General features: G+C 45.3%; 1 protein-coding gene across 1 annotated transcript in view; it reads left to right on the top strand.

The window, feature by feature from the left end:
• The window catches only part of FGD2 (FYVE, RhoGEF and PH domain containing 2), a 293,541-nt gene that overhangs the window by 213,222 nt on the left and 66,334 nt on the right, over window positions 1–13,985 (top strand). The gene's annotated exons all lie outside the window — the stretch shown is intronic.

Below are 13,985 nucleotides of genomic sequence, written 5' to 3'. Positions count from 1 at the left end.
ATAACCAATCAAAAGTATTTCAGAGCTAGAAAAATGCTTCAGAGTGCATTTGCATTCTCACTCCCAGGATTCCCAGTGACCATGAGTGGAGAATAAGCCTAATATATCCTCTCACCACCAGCATGTATGGTCGCAAGGTTCGAATCCAGAGGAAAGCTGAGGAACCTTGTAACTTGACCCTTCTTATAATCCTCAGGACCCTTGTCTAAAAGAGATTCCTCTAATGCGGGCAGGGGGTAGCTTGATCTCCCTCCACAGGCAGGACCGAATACTCCCCAGTGGCCCAGTCAAGAATGCCGAGGAGACTTTGAAGAAGCAACAAGAAGAGGCAGACGACGTGGAATGCAGCAAGTAGGCCTGGACCAGAGTATGCATGTTGCAAGGAAAGGAATGCTTCCCTTATGGGGACTATGAGGAATATTGCCAATAGAAGCCCTTAGCTTTCACTAAAAGAATTGGGCATGCTTGCAATCGGTGATTGCTATATGAGAAAATGTTTCTAGCCAAGGAGATTTTTGACCCAAGAAGACATTCTGAGGAGACACTTGTGGGCTCAATCCACCTTGCTGTAGAGATGATTATCCCCTATCACCAAGGAGGCTGCTGTGTGTTGACCATAGCCTTTCAAAAGAGGCATAAATAGGAATTTTGCTGGAGTCTGCACCTTAGAAATACATTAAGAGAAGTTCCTTTACATCTTCATTCCAGCTGCTAGACTCTAAAATATTTAACATAAAAAAATGTAAACCACAGAAGCAGTTTAAACTAGAGTAAGGGGTGATTTAGAGTTTGGCAGACAAGGTATGTGACAATGTACCTAGTATGCCAAACCGTTGGTTTGCCCGCTCCATTTGGAGTAAGTCATCATGTTTCTGCTGATTAAGACCCTGTGACTCCGCCAGAAGAAACCTAAGACTGACCGCACAATGGACATCGGGCCATAGGTCTATGTACCGCACACCTTTCATTCTATTTATGGTGGATGTTCTGACATTTTTGTTTCCTGCTAGGGGACACCAGGAAAAGCCTGTTGGTCACAAACAAACAATGATAACAAGCATTGACAAAGGAAATAAATCTCGCTTTATTGGCCTGTTGCTTTTGCCAGTGCCTTCTGCTCATGCTGTGCAGCATCATCAAAAAGCAAAATGCCCTATAGAATTGGCCGGAAAATGCTAGAAAATTGCATACATGATGATGTATGCACACATTCGTCACCACCAGGCTAGCTTGTGCCGAGGAAATGACACGGGCAACATATTTTTTGATTTGTTTACTGATTCAAGATGCCGTATACTATTTCGATTGGTCAATAAAAAAATGAGTGCTGGGAAAGTGCGTTTTTCACAGAGGCAAATTGCAGCTGCTGGGCCCGCCATAAAAAATAAAACAAACAAAAAATAGGTTAAATGTCGCAAGGGCTTCAGGGAGCAATGGGGGAGTGGGTGGACGGGAAGCAATGGGGAAAGGGTGTCGGGCCCTTTTCAGGGGGGGGCACAGGGCAAACAGGGGCTACTTGACCTCAGCAGTGGGGCTGAGGTCATTTGCCTCTGATATTGCAGGATCCATCCTACTATGACTCTTCAAACTGGACCAAGTACACACTCTTCAGCACTTGACTTTCAGTGGTAGCGATGGACCTTCTTCTGGGCACACGGTGACTAGGTCAAAGGTGAGAGAGTCACTGCAGGCACCTTTCACTGCACCACTCACAGCAATAGGACAACAGCTTGGTCCACATAGTTACGGTCAGTCATCATGCCCGTGCAATCCATTTTGGTTTCATTTTCCAACTTGCAGGGGCAGGATCCTCTGGACACAGATATTCAGGGTCACGTGTGCAGTGGGTGAATGGTACAGGGGTATGGGCACTTGCTCCAAGGCAGTTGAAATCTGTCTACAAAGCTCGGGATGCCACAGAAAGTATTACAAGATATGGTATCCTAATGCAGTCCTGCGGAAATGAGCATCTCTTGGTAGCACCCCAGACAGGGTTTGCATTATTAGCAACAAGGCTATGTGCTCATATATGTTATAGAGCAAGATATAAGAATTGTTATGAATATGGATTGAGGCTGGCTTATGCCTGTGGCACTGCTCTTTGCAAGTACTTGTTTATTCAGAAAATAATAGAAAGATTTGTGTTAAAAACCAAGTAGGTCAGCAGCTCCCACTTGTTTAGAGGTAAAGGAGACAGGGAAGCGGATTCTCAGTCTGCATTCTCCAGTCTGGGTTGGTTCTTCTTTCATGTGTCCTCTGCAGACTGTCTTCCAGACACAGCCTTTGTGTGATTGTGTAGAGTAATCAGCAGCTCCTTGAAGCAAAAGGACCAAAGGGAAGACTGTCGCCTTTCCCCACTTCAGTGTCTAGTTCTACTCCCTTCTGTTTAGGAATGTTAGCAATACACTCTCTGAAAATAACTTTACCTCCATTTTGTGGACAAGAACAGGCCTGGGGCTTCATTACTGGAACCTTTAGGCCTCTATTACTCTGGTTCACTCATACACACAGTGTATGTGTTGGGACATATGTATGTGCAGCCCTGGCCTGAGTGCCCCAACAGAAACAACATCTGGTTCCCTAGTACTGATTTTTGGTCATTGGTGAACATGGATCATGTGTGCGCACCATGACGTAGGCCTATTTTACTGTTATGAAGTCTGTTATCACTAGGAGAGGTGCAAGCGCTACCTCATGAAGGCAGGGGGAAACTGCTCTTACCTGAAGATAACTAACATGAGTACTGTGGTGGCATCATACCTGTTTTTGTGTTGAGTGGAGTCAGTAATGCGAACATGCCTTGTCGCTGGAGTGAAGCTTACTGGCCCACTTGTGTAAAGTTCTGTGACTGTGTACTTAGCTCCTTCTTTGACTGCATGGGTTGTGTGCAGAGCCAGACAGCACGTGATACTTGTGTGTGCACGCTGGGACAGCACGTGATACTCACGTCTCCATGCTGGGCTGCATGTGTGTGACTTTGGATGATAGATAAGATTGAACCATTTTGGAAGCACATGGCCTACAGAGGCGGCAGAGGTGAGGACTGTATCCCCAACACAGTAGATGTGTATTGCTAACTTTCCTGAGGCCTGAGGTGAGACACAGAGACTGAAAGGAGAGGAGCAGAGCATCAAAGGGCTCGTTGACTGCAGGAAGAGTTACTGGTCAGTGGGGTAGTGGCTCATTGTCAGGGACTTGGGGAACTGATAAGGTTTGCACTTCCAGAGAATCTGATAGACAGGAAGCCTTACTCCTTTGAACCTTTATGGGGCATATTTCAATGGAGGCTTGCAGTCAAGTGTGACCCTGACTATTCTCTTGGCCTATGTTGGTACTCAGAATTAGAGCGTCTCCTGCTGTGGCAGACTGTCCCTTTGACAAAGAGCAATTAAGAGGAGGGGCCACTTCAAAGGAGCAGACACCCCCAACATGATTTTCAAAGACCAGACACTAAATCACATATGTGTCTAGATTTGACTAGAAAGGTGGGAGCCTGTGCCTCATTTTTGGTTGAACAGCACCGTCTCATCAGGAGAGGGAAAACTGCAAAGACTTCTTGCTACTGGAACACTAACTGGGTACATAGGTCTCACAGTCTACCATCTATGTGAGGGGCCATCACTCAGGAGCCAATACCTTTGCCTTGTGACTGAACCACCAGCTTTCTGCCTCTCTACCAGGACCACTGTGCCCTGTGAGGAGGAAGAGAGAACTGGAGAATGCAAGGCCGAGTGGGGATCCTGGCAAGTGGATCCAGGTGAGCGAAGTGTGAGGCACCCAGTCAAGACCGGTGTTCCAAGAGAGCTGCCCACTCTCTTGTGGAAGTTGGCAACCCTAGGTGACTGCCGTGAAGTTATGTGCTGTTGCCTGGTAACACTGATCTTGTAGGGGCCATTGCCTGTGTCTGTGACACCCGGGAGCAAGTCCTGAGTTCACCTGCCGGGATGCAGCTGCTTCACTGGGACCTAAGAGGAAAGAAGTTGAAGAAGCTGTTGCTGTCTGCGACTGCCCCAGCACACCAAACCCACCCACACTGCATGAGCTGCTCAGTGTGGCGCATAGGAGAGAGTAGCACCTAGGCTCCTGGGCTCTTCTGAAGCCCGCGGTTGGGTAAAGTTGAAGCAGGGCCATTGACCTGTGTGAGACTTGTTTGTGCTGTACAGGTTACCACCCAAAGAGCTGGGAAACTTTCAAGGCCTAAACCAGGATTTGATATGCATCGCTAGTGCAGGCAGCACCTGGCTTAACCTCCTAGAATCAGCCATGAAACCAGAGTAGAGTGCAGAAGAGGAAGAGGGGGACGAGAGCAGGGACCCGCAGGCGAGAGCACAGCCCGGACTAGCGATAGACTGCTAGCCTTGAGAGACTACTATGTGGATTAATGTGGGGTGCTTAGCGTGTGTAGTAAGTACTGCTATTACACTAAAGATCAGTATTTGACTGGACAGTCATCTTATTGGAGTTGCTGGGAGGTATTTTGAATTATGAGCCCTTCCATGTATTGCACCTACCACCCCCTGAGGAGCCTTGAACTTCTCAACCCGCTGAGCAGAGAGTCAAGTGCTGATGGGGTAGTATTTGGCCCAGTTACTCAGGACCCAGAGTAGGTCTGGCCCTGGGCCATTAGGAGTTAAAAAGTCACAACCACCATGGTTGAGCCAGTAGGTCCTGCTTGCCCTGAGGCCCTCTGAAAAGGGGTTCTGGCAGTATGCACCACGCAGGCCAAACACATCCATACACGCAAACATTCACTGGAATGTTAGCACTAGGACCAGGTTAGCACGTAGCATTGGAACTTTCAATGAATGTGCCAGTAGGCCTTCATTCCTATGACAAATAAAAATGTCTGGTCACAACTAGTGATTTGCACAACATGGTACGCTGCGACCTTTGCTTTACATGCTAAACACTTGAGGGCTCCTCTGTGCCCCTCTCCAAGTCCCAGACAGGTCCAGGTCCTCACTCATGTCAAGGGACAGGCCTAATTTATCCAACGCACACTAGATTAGTGTGAGGCTGCTTTCATAATCGAAAATCGGGATACCAGATACTCGCAGCTGGGCATTCAAGGAAGGAAATACAATTGTACACCATGCAGAGAACATTCCCATTCCAGCAGGTGGTGAAGGAACAACAAAGCCACTTAAGGGTGTGAACGTGGGGAACCAATGGAAAATGATAAAAAGATAGACAGGGAAAGTTGACAAAAGCGATGGACATGCTTGGTGGAGGAATGAGGGAACAACATAGAGCGCGGGGTTATTGCTTTGGTAGTGGTGATGCCACACTCAAGGGAGAAGGCTACACAACACATGCACTCTGATGTAATGTTGATAAGAAGCAAAAAGTAGTTCCCTCAGTTGGAGCAGTGGAAGACAACAGGTCATCCAGTCAAAATGATGTTAAAGAGTCTATATTGCAGGGGAGAATAAACACAAGAAAAGAAGGCAACCCATTGAATAAGAAGCAAGCAAATGAGAGGGACAATAATTCCAACCAATAGCAATGAAAGTGCTAGCTTTAAGCCAACTGTTTGTTTTTGGTATGGTCTACAAGAGGCTTTCACCTACAGACAGCTAAATGCTGTATGGTAGGACAGACCTAAAAATTACTTCCACAATCATTAGAGAAAACCAGCAGAGTGTCAGGGACATTAGTTTTTTGTTTTACAAAAATAGGAACTCCTGCAAGGGGAGTTTGTTTCAGCAAACTTACAGTGCCTTCATAGGAACTGCCATAGTGGTGGCTCCACTGAAGGCATAGATGCCTCTACTTGGCAGGTAGAGAGCTCTAAATATGGCAGCCGGCAGTCCACCAGAGCACCAAAGAACATGGCTCCATTTCAGTGGCGCCTGGTGATATTTGAAAGTGGTGGGGCATAAAAGTTTGGCATGACTTTTATGTAGTGAATGAACTTTGGCACGCTTAATGGACAAACGTGGGTCCACTGAAGGCATAGATGCCTCTACTTGGCAGGTAGAGAGCTCTAAATATGGCAGCCGGCAGTCCACCAGAGCACCAAAGAACATGGCTCCATTTCAGTGGCGCCTGGTGATATTTGAAAGTGGTGGGGCGTAAAAGTTTGGTATGACTTTTATGTAGTGAATGAACTTTGGCACGCTTAATGGACAAACGTGGGGTCCAGGCTGGATCCTCCTCCAGAAGAAAAAATTGAAAAAAAGATCTGCACATCTTCAACCATCTCTCTTTTCTCTTCAGCACCCTCTTTTCACTCTCCCCCGAATACACTTCCTTGTATCTCCCTCACTTCACCATGTCCAAACATACACTTCACTCCCTCACATTTAACCCGTTCGTTGCGCCCGTCGGCCAACGGCCGTCATGAGCACTACTCAGTAGTGCTACGCACGTCCGTTGGCCGATGCAGCCCGCCCACTTAATGGAACGTCCCGCACCGCGGCAGAATTGCCGCTGCAGTAAAGGGGTTAAGCAATTCATTTTACTTTTGCTATTGCCCTCTTAATATTTTGCCATCTGTGCAGCTCCTTCACACACATTTTCACAAAATTGCACTGGAATACATGACCATTGTTCTGTGTGTTCTGCAGAGAGGCCAGCCCTGACAGGCACATTGCTTTGGCTTCAGGGTTCGAGTCAGAGCTCTCAATCAGAGCCCCTCATGAACACCTGCACAGCTCATAGTAAGCACAGAAAAAAATACAGAAAGAAAACAACATGATGAAATAGCTAACTCTCGAGCGAGGCAAGATTAAGTAAAACTTGAAATAAGAGAGGAACTAAGGGGCTTATTTACAAGCCCCTTGTGCCAACTGTGCGTCACTTTCAATATGGAAAACAGTGATGTTCTTGCAGCGCATGGGGCTTGTAAATAAGTCCCTAAATTGCCGACATGCATTGCCTTAATGTTTTAACACTCATTGTTCATAGATCAATGTCCATGAAAAAACAAGTTACGGCTGTAGTCGGCACCTGTGTCGGCCTCCTCCGACAGATCAGGAAAGTCTCCTCGTTGTTATCCTTTTCCACCTTGAGGAGTGCGGTCTCGGCTATGATTCTAGCCAGGCTGGATTATGGCAACTCGTTGTATATAGGATTACCGCAAAGACTCCTTAATAAAATGCAAGTTGTCATGAATGACGCTGCTAGACTCATTTTTAAAAAGCCGAGGAACACGCATGCATCCCCCCTCTTGCGTGAACTACACTGGCTGCCAGTCAAGCAAAGGCTAATGTTTAAGGGGCTGTGCATAGTCCATAAAGCTCTTTATGGTAGGGCACCAAGCTATATGAAATCACTCCTGACTCTCTACAGTCCGGTCAGAGCGTTAAGATCTGCAGAAGCTACTCTCCTTGTTCAACCACGCTGTAGACTGGCTACTGTGGGAGGTCGTGCTTTTTCTTACACACTCCCAGCTCTCTGGAATAAATTGCCACTGGAACTGCGGAAAGAAACCAAGCTGCTGCCCTTCCGAAAGAAATTAAAAACTGTGCTCTTTCAGCAAGCGTGGGGTTGCCTCTGATTTGTGACCAGCTGTATCTTTCTGAATCGCCATGCGGACCCTGACAAAGCGCTTAGAGACCCCTGGGTTATAATGCGCTATATAAATCAAATAAATAAATAAATAAATCCATGTTTTTGGCATTAATGTTGTTAAGGGCATGAATATCGGGCCAGTTTTAATGCCATACAGCAGATAACTGTCTACTGTAGCACATATCTCGTCTTTGCCCTTGCCTTGGATATTTGTATCAACTTCACAAGGGAACAAGAACACTGACCCGCTCATCTTTTGCATCCATTTTACGGGGGGAAAAATGCTGCAGCTCCACTTCTAACGGAGCAAACAGCGTGCAGCAAGGACCTGGGTTGTCACAGTGGAGGAGGTTAGCATGGCGTGGGGTCTCGGAACAAAATACATAATAGAAGATTAGCATTCAAACGCTTACCATCACGGAGGACAAGGCACCAATACACACATGCACCGGTGTTTGCATCCAATCAACGTCTGATGAATGGGAAAGGGTGGGATCTATGCCTGTGAATGACGGACGGCTGGTCTCACACAGGGAGGGAGACTCCAACGCCCCAAACCATGATGCTGACAGCGTCACTGGCCTATAGAAAATAGTGCCATAGACTACAATGGAAATGACTCATTATGAAGGGCTTTAGATCAGTAAGCCCTACGTCGTGCATCCCAGTTCAGAAAGCTGATTTACTGCCTGGCTTCCGTTTCCTGATTTAGAGCGAGGTGGGGCATGCAGCCTGGCACACACAGCCCAGACTTAAATACATTGATTTGTTTAGAGATACCATTGTATCTCTAAATAAAACGATCTATTTAATATTTATACAGGAATGTGAAGGAAATCATTTCAGGGGGGCACAGCCCCAGAGCCCTAATGAAGAATCCACCCCTGCTCTATTGCCAACGTGGAACGGAGTTCAGCCCATCAAACCCTAAACCTTTAGTCTGCATAGACCCCACCTTTTTGTCAACTGTCATCTGAGAGGAGGTCTGATGTGCCCACTCAACAGAATCTGAGAGATGAGCCACATGTATTGAAGATGAAAACTCTGGTCCTCCGACTGCAAGTGGTCACGTGAGACATAAAGATAGAAGCCAACATCTTTTCTGAATCCCCCCACTCTTGATAGAATGAATGATGAAGAGGAAGACGTAACCAAAAGTGCATGCAGTGGCAATATGCCACCCTACTTCTTGGTTTCTCATTCTAATGAGCTTGGTATGTTTCACTGGAAACTTGTCTCATGTCCTGAATGTTGCTCATAAACAGTGTGCTAGACTTGTTGGTTGATAGAAATGACCCAAAGTGGCACTCCTTTTATAAAGAGTCCACAAGACCATGCTATTACACAACTATTGTCTGATGGAAGCAGATCAATATTTGTTGGGTACAGGCCGGTTTACCTGCACGCCCCTGGGGAGTCTGCCTACTGTTTCACCTTGTCCAGATGTATGTAGTCTGTCATGAATGGGCCCCTGTTTTGCACCTGAGTGCAAGAGTTGTGTGTAAGTAGTGCTTTGGCTTACAAGGCAGAGTACCCACACGTTGTTGCCCTCCTGTACGTATGTTGCCCCCTAGGTTGTGGGTACTTAATAGGGTTTAGTGGTAGTCAGAATTGCTCCATGGCCCCCTGCAGCGCTGTCCTCTCCCCTGTTCCCTGCAGAAACCGCTGTAAAGTGTAGGGGAATGTGTGTGGGTTTGATTCATATAACTTTGGATGGTGCTGAAAGGTTTCCTAGTGTTCACCTTCCCTGGACCGAGCTGATCACGCATGGCCTGAGCAGTGCAACACGGAGCAGAGTGCAGCATTTACACAGCTACAGTGAATGGATAGGCTGACTGACAATCCCACTCATCCTGTGTACTGAGCTGCAGGAGCCCATCAAAAGTCCATGGTTCACCAGAGGGCTGTTTGGATACAGTCTGCAAAAGACGGAGGATGTACGGAAGAATGTCTACTTCCAAGGAAACCAGAGTGACGGTGTGCCTTGGTACCTGCTGACCACCGAACTGTAAGCACAAAGAACATCGACTTTTAAAAGATTGGTTTCCTCCAGACTTTTGGGACAACTTTACACCTGAGTTGTCATTCGGGCTAGGAGTAACTGCCACTTCTTCTGAATACGAGTGAATGGCCTTAGCTTATTCAGAGATTGCCTTTTGATTTGAAGAGCTCGGTACGCAGTAGACAAACTGGCTGATACCCAAGACGGAAAATGTATAGTTTCCACCGGGGAAATAAAGAATATGCCATAGAAAAGGCATTTAGAAAGGCGGTAGTGTGCGTGGCATGTAGAGAGCCTGCTTGTGCAGATCCCGGCGCGTTCAATGCAGTGAGGAGCTGTGTGCATCAGAGACTTCCAAAACTGGAGACCTACGACAGCTGCATAGCTAGACCCAAAATCATCCTACAAGTGCAACAACCAGGCCTGGGATGGAAATGAAACGCCTTAGGACTGTCTGTGAATGAAGCCTGGACTTGCCGAGGTCCAGGAATTAAAGTTGGATGAAATAAGTGGGGGGTTCTAAATGGGGCTCCCCTACGTAATTAAGAATGTGTCTTGAACATCTAAAGTACATTTCTGTGATTCTCATAGTGTGCTACCTAACTGGTATTTTGGTTCTTCTCTGAGCTTTCTAGTATTGCATACAGATATGTGCCACAACTGACATTCACTTTAAACCACTCAGGACTATTGGCTTTGTCAATAGGTGTAAGCTGTTTGAGATAAATGATCAACAACAACAAATACATTATTTTGTTGTTAAATAATTAATATTGAAAAATGTTTCAATTCTGAAATTGTGAGACTGAATGAAACATTAGTAAGGCATGTGAAGGGATAGTGGTCTTCAGAGTGCCTCAGTCATTCTTGTAATGTTGGTCATGTATGCGCCTTTTCACTCCACATCCCTCCATCTGCATGCTATGTTATGTTATTGGATTTGTAAAACACATGGCTGCCCCAGCGACGGGGCGTCCCAGCGCTAGATCCACAGGTTACCAGACCGAGAGTAGGAAGCAAACAAGAGTTATTCAGGGAAGAGCCAGGTCTTACACTTCATCTCTTTCCTCTCCAGCGCCCTCTTTTAACTCTCTCCTGAATGCACCTCATCACATCTCTGTTACATCAGTACCCCAAACACACAATGTATCCACTTACCTGTAAGCAATACATTTTCCTTTAGTGTTGTCTTGTCCATAATTTGACAACTGTGTACCTCCTTCACACAAATTTGTACAGAATCACAATTGCAACTGAAATATGTGACCATTGCTCTGTGTGCTCTAGAGAGGCCTAGGGTTGGATGGCCATGTATTCTGAATACCTTTCTGACCCACTGATAAGCAGTGTGAGAGAAACTCACACTGCCTTCAGCCTCAGCTTCAAAGCTCTCAATCGTGGTCTGGATGCTACTCAGTCAAAGTACACAGTATACAAAAGTAATATGCTACACGAAAAAAATACAGAAACACCATATCATGGAAATACCTAACACTCTTAGGGAATGCAAGATTAAATAAAGCATGTGAAATGTAAACAAAAGTAAATCATTGTTGTGGATTATCTTCCCTTTTTTGCATTCAAATTTCAAAAATCGATCAGTGTTTTTGTCACCAAAGTTAAGGACATGAATATACAGCCCAATGGGGACCTGTTTCAATTTTCTTTTTAATTACTGCCAGTCCGAGACCAGAAGGTATCCGGCACACTTAAAGCCCTGCTCTCATACCTTTTTACTGTTTAGAAGAGTGCAGTCTACCCGGAGTGAGCTCAGCTGTTGCTGTCAAGACACCATAAGACCATGTGAACTTTCCCAACTGCACCCACTCATAAAGTCTGTGATCATCAAAAGTGCTGACATCCCAGTGAAGCTCCCTGGGCCTGCATACCAGCATCTGATCACCCTGTCATTGAAGACAACAAACCACTGCAGTGACTGAAGCCCACCTGCTGACCTCCATCTCCAAAGTGCCACAAGACCCGACGAGTGCAGACACAGTCCCATGCAGCGGTCCCTTCACTTGTGTGAATCCAGCCACGCTGGGCGCCCTCCGTCAATGGAGAGTATGGGGGTCGGTTATGAGAAACTCGCACTGTCTGCAGCCTCAGCTCCAGATTGCGCCCAGTCATAAGCACTCACATACAACCTGAACTCACCCAGACACCGGGAGGCGACTCAGTTCACAGTATGCACGACAGAGCAGTCAGTCATATACTGCTTGAAAAAAACTGGAGAAACACAACATCTGGAATACGAACATAATCTTAAGAAGTGCAAGAAAAGTAAAACATGAAATATAAACAGAGACTGCAGAGATGACATAGATTACCTTACAGGTTTTAAGTAATTGTTGAGGAATCGATCAGTGTGTTCCCTACAGTGTTAAGGATAAGACTATCAGTCCGATATGGATCCGTATCAAAGTGAGTTTTTAATTACTGCCTGGTCTGAGACCAGTCAGGGCAAACATTACAGAAGGGAACCAATGGCTGAAGTGACTGACCCATTGTCCCATCCTTGATGCTGTGATCGGCGGAAGCAAAATGTGAATGACATTAGAATGGACCAATGAATTAAGTGCATTTAACCCCCACCCGTTCTCTACAATAGTTAGTCATGATTTGACATTAGGGGAAGTACCATGCAGTGGCACACGGGTGTCAAGATGGTTATGGCAGATGGGGCATGGGGGGAAATATCAAATTTAATTTTAAAATATAGGCAACTTCGGGCTTCCGAAGGTCTACTTTAGCACATAACATCGAGAGGCCAATAAAAGAAACAGCTTTTGCGACATTTAATACCTTAATTGAGTTTACTTGCCACTGGGTGGCAGCATTGCATCATTAAATGGCAAAATGGCAAACCGATCTGCACTCTGTAGTAACCATACCAAAGACCAAATTAGAAACCTCAGCCTCCGAATTAACAAGCATTCGCAATGCAATAGGTCTTGCATTTGCGAGAGTTTAAGCTATTGGCATTGTAAACGACAATGTATTTTTTTTAATCTGTTTTGATAATTAACACACAAATAAAAGGTATTGTCATTTACAATGCCAATACCACAAACTCTTGTAAATGCGAGACCTATTTCATTTCAAAGAAGCTGCCGCCACTGTATCGGGCTGCTTGGAAAGTGAATGTTGTAGGAAAGCATGTCGTGCCTGAAGTAGGAGAAACTCAGGGAAGAAATTGTGTTACAGACTAAATAAGACATACCGTGTAACAACAGAAGTATAAGGGCTAGTCCTCATGGGAGATTACAAATGAAGACAAGGCGGTACTAAGAAGGGACTAACAAGCCTATTAACGAATCAGAAGCCAGCATTTACGAAGGAAATTGGCCAGAGAGTGGGTGGGGCTTCAAGTCTATACTTGAATACAGTATGCTTCGGAGGCAACCGCATGCGCTGTACAGGCTCGACCTAAAAACTGGGTAAAGTATTTAGCAGAATATTTTTCATTTGAAGCATTGAATAGTTAAATGGCTCTACGGTATGAGGTCCTACATCAGTGGCATCTTTATAAGTGATTTGGGTGCGGAGAGGTACTCAAAGGTTCTATAGATAAAACTGATGGGTGCCTTGGGTAACAAAACATCGTGAAACGTGCGCACACAATAGGATAGGATGAGTTTATCCCCTTCCAGTGCTTATCCTTTGATGCACAAGGCTTTGTGTTGCACTCTTGTCTGCTAAAAGTGCCTTGAAGGGCTCCAAGGCGACCGTAAGGCAGCTTGTTAACTCTACATAACTCCTGAGTAAAATGCAGACATAATTTAGCACTACCCCATTGTGTACGTCGTGGCCATCCTCAAGTTCGTTTTCCATATGTCAATCTAGTATCCACTGCTTGGGATTCGACACAGAGTTGCAGACAACCACATCCCCTCCAGGGCTTGCACTGGGCAGTGAACCCTGGGCCTCATGGCAGTCTTCCAGGATGCTAATTCCTGTTCATGGATTTAAAGCATGGGTTTTTCACATAATAATATATTGTTAGATATATTTAGTGTAATTCTGTTCAGCCAATTTGGCTGTATCTGTGTTATGTCGTGTTGTGTTTTATGTTATGTTACGTAAATTTGTAGAGCGCAGCTACTCGTGAGGGTATCCAGGTGCTGAGTAGGGCTGGCCTGTGGAGGGAGAAATCTTTTTGGGGAAAGTTTCGTAAAGATTTACCAAATGGTGCAAAAGTTATAAGCAAACAAAAAAATCCATTATATATATATATATATGTGTGTGTGTATTAGTAGTATTGTCTAAATAAAGAGTACACAGTTTACATTTTTTCTTAATAATGGTTTTTGTTACGACAATTTGGTTAAGAATATTAAATTTACATAAATATAATTTAATTGTAATATTAGTGTAATGAAACACCAAAGTCACTTAGATGTAGTAAAGTTATAGAGTGCAGAGTTAGTGAAGTTACGATTGCAGAGTTTCCACACTTGTGGAGGAA

This window comes from Lissotriton helveticus, chromosome 5_1, assembly GCF_964261635.1.
Source record: "Lissotriton helveticus chromosome 5_1, aLisHel1.1, whole genome shotgun sequence".
NCBI classification, from domain to species: domain Eukaryota; kingdom Metazoa; phylum Chordata; class Amphibia; order Caudata; family Salamandridae; genus Lissotriton; species Lissotriton helveticus.
This window is presented reverse-complemented; position numbering and strand designations above follow the sequence as displayed.